Below are 3,597 nucleotides of genomic sequence, written 5' to 3' on the forward strand. Positions count from 1 at the left end.
CTGCTTTTTTTTTAAAAAAAAAAAAACATTTTAATGAAACTTATTTTGTTAAAAGAAACTTGTTAACACCAAGATCGTCTTTGCATCACTAGAATTGTAACAACCAAAAAAATATTATCTTTCTTCTCTTGTTTTTAGATAACTTTCTCTCAGACACGAAGACTAAGCAATGAAAAAAATTGAAGTTTGGATCAAAACTGAAATTTCAAAAGCTAAAGGGACCACTAAGAAAGGAAAAGGAAAATAGAGGGACTAAAAAAACTTATAGCATGAATTCTATATTTGAAACTTGATTTTACTTTGTTTGACACTTTGGTCCTATTCTTTTGAATTGTGTCTTCCTATAACAAATTTGAAGAAATTAATCATCAATTTAGTCATAAAATGATATAATTGAAAAGAAGGAAATTGACGATCAAATTGAAAAAAGGGGCTTCAATCCACAGTGAATTATAAGACATTGCGCCGTGTTTATACTTTATACAGTGAAATGGACACGGGATTTAGGTTTTGTTAATAATAATAATAATAATTAATTAATTAATGAGTTACAAAGTGTATTTGACCACCTCGACGTGGAATAATCTAGCAAGTTTTTATTCATGAAGTATCACTGGGCTTGCAGTCTTCCCCACTTGCAAAATTTTCTACAACAAGGCCCAAGCCTATCAGCATCTTCTTTAAGCCCATTTATTTTTGTTTTTAAAAGGATTTTTGAAAAAAATTAATTGTTTTTTATTTCAAATAATTTTTTAATTTTTTTAGATTATTTTGATATGGTGATATTAAAAATAATTATATATTTTAAATAAAAAATATTTTAAAAATTAATTAGACTTTTTATTAGGAACATTCAACGAATTTAAGTTTTTTTAAAAAAAAAAAAACTGTCATGGCTTCGGCTTAAACACTGGCACACCGCTGCAATCTGGAAAACCGATTATAAAGCTGGGAATGTGAAGCGATTCCTTTCAGATAGGATAAAAAATCTTGGATCCTCGCCAATGATCCTGTGTGGGCATGTGTTAGTTAGGAAAGGATCGTTTTGGAGAGACAAGAACTGTCTTCTTCTTCTTCCCATTCTCGACAAAATATGCTGTCGTTTCAATCCTCTTTACTGTCATCTCAGCAGATATCCACAGCTCTGTAAAAACAACAAAACGACGAGTTGTTGATAATTGATCTGATTCGGGCTTAACTGGCCAAATGAAGGCCAAGCCTGCATGCACTATCAATATAATCCCAAAATAAACTTTACATATAGGCCATGTTTTGTTTTCAGAAAAGTAATTTCTGAAAAATCACTTTTCAAACTTTTCTGTGTTTGTTTGCTATTAGAAAAGTTGGTTAACAGAAAACACTTTCCAGTCAAAGAAAAATTTGGTTTGGTTTCCAGGAAAGTGTTTTTTCTTTTGGCTGTGTTTGTTTTCCGGAAAGTGATTTCCGGGAAATCATTTTCTAAACTTTCCTGTGTTTGTTTGTCATTAGAAAAGTTGGTCAACGGAAAACATTTTCCAGTCAAAGGAAAATTTGGCTTGGTTTTCAGGAAAGTGTTTTCTTGGAAAATTTAAGCGGAAAACACTTTCCGGAAGTTGTGAAAAATTTAGAAATGTCATTATTTGCTGATTGTATCAAATTTGATCCTCAAACTTTTGATTGCTATATATAATTTGTTTTGAATATTTATTTTTCAATTTCATCTCTTAAAATTTAATTTTTATATTAACTTTGGTCCTTATTTTTATAATTGTTATTTGCCTTTTCCTTATCATTTTTTTATTGAAATTTTTTATCTATCAAATTTGGTCCTCATTCTTTTGATTGTTACTTATTTTATTTGAAATAATTTATAAAATGTTAATTATTATTATTTTAATTTCTTCATCTTTCATTTTTTTTAATTTTTTAGATTTGATCTCTATTATTTTGATTGTTATTTATTTTATTTGAGATAATTTATGAAATTATATTTTTTTTTCAATTTCATTATCATTCAACTCTTTAATTTGTAAGATTTGTTCCTTATTATTTTAATAAACTTGAGAAAAATAAAACATTAATAAGTTATTTTCCAGCTCATTTTCCATGACATAACCAAATACTGAAAAGTGTTTTCCAACTTATTTTTCATTACACTACCAAACATCGGAAAATACTTTCCCGGGATTCACTTTCTCTGGAATTCACTTTCCAAAAGAAAACTACTTTCCAGCAAACAAACGGGCCATAATATAAATCTTTTTTTCATAAAAAAAAATGAATTATTTTTAATTAATGCAATCTTAGTATAATGAGGAAATAGTATATCAAACGCTTATATTATATACTTGTAAATATCAAACGGCTATATATATCACTTTTTTAATGCATGAAACCTTGAATTCTCATTCAATAAAGAGAACATTTTAGAAGTACCTACTTTTCAACACATTTCTATATTTCTTAAATGTGTTTGTCTAAGTTTTTATTTTTACATTTATTATAAAGTACGCCTTTCACAGCACAAAACCAAGAGCAAAAACATAAAAAAAAATTCCTACTTTTGCTACTGTGGTTTTTGTTTTTAGTGGTAGAGTACCTTTTGCTTTTAGTGATGAGACACGTCACTAAAAGCAAAACACAGAAACTTAGAAGAACATATTTTTATAAAATTTCGGAATGCACATGTCACCCCAGACATTTCACCCAAGAGATTGGCCAGGTTAGTGGGACAGATTTTGGCTCAGCTTCAACCTCATGAGAGGTTATTGCACCAGTAGCAAAAGAGATCTCAGGACCATTTCTTCTGACTCTGTTTCAAATTCGGCACTCACACTAAATGCTTGGAAGCGAGCATCCTGGAAAGGTTTGATTCAAATCACACGAAGCGAGAAAATTTGCAACCCAGCCTTGTGATCTTCAACCAATTCTGCGCTTCAATATAATTTCCAGGAGTAAGCGCTATAGCTTGTTTTCAATACTCCGCGGCTTGGTCGAACCAAGCCTCTGTAATTTCAGAATCTCCATGCCGAATGGCCTGTTCTCCTCGGTCGGAGTAGGCGAGTAAATTCCTTCCCTTAGAACCGTACTTGAGAGTTTCCTAACTCATACGGCTCGACAGTCAATTCTTTTGATGTCCCATTTTTTTTTCGAGTTAATCAAAAGAGGTTAATTACATGAGTTTCAAACTTGAAGTTTGATTTTATTAATTATTAATAATAATAATTAATAATATTAATAATAATAATCCGTTTTGTTTTATATTTTCTCCCACCTTCAAAAGAATAAAGTGTAGGTGTTCTACTATCATTATAATTTTCTGAAAGGTAACTATCTCGGTTTCATATAGAAATTTCTATTTATATAGAATTTTTGAAAAAGACCTTCTCTCATAAGAAAGAAAAGGCTTACTATTTTTGGGATATATTTTACCTATTTATTTTTTATTTTTTATTTCAAAAATGTTTTAAAAAAAATTAATTTTTTTTATTTGAATCAAATTAATATTTTTTTTATATTTTCGAATCATTTTAATATGTTAATATCAAAATTAATTTTTTAAAAATAAAAAAATATATAATTTTAATATATTTTTAAACAAAAAAAATATTTTAAAAG

Source organism: Populus trichocarpa, chromosome 17, assembly GCF_000002775.5.
Source record: "Populus trichocarpa isolate Nisqually-1 chromosome 17, P.trichocarpa_v4.1, whole genome shotgun sequence".
Lineage (NCBI taxonomy): Eukaryota > Viridiplantae > Streptophyta > Magnoliopsida > Malpighiales > Salicaceae > Populus > Populus trichocarpa.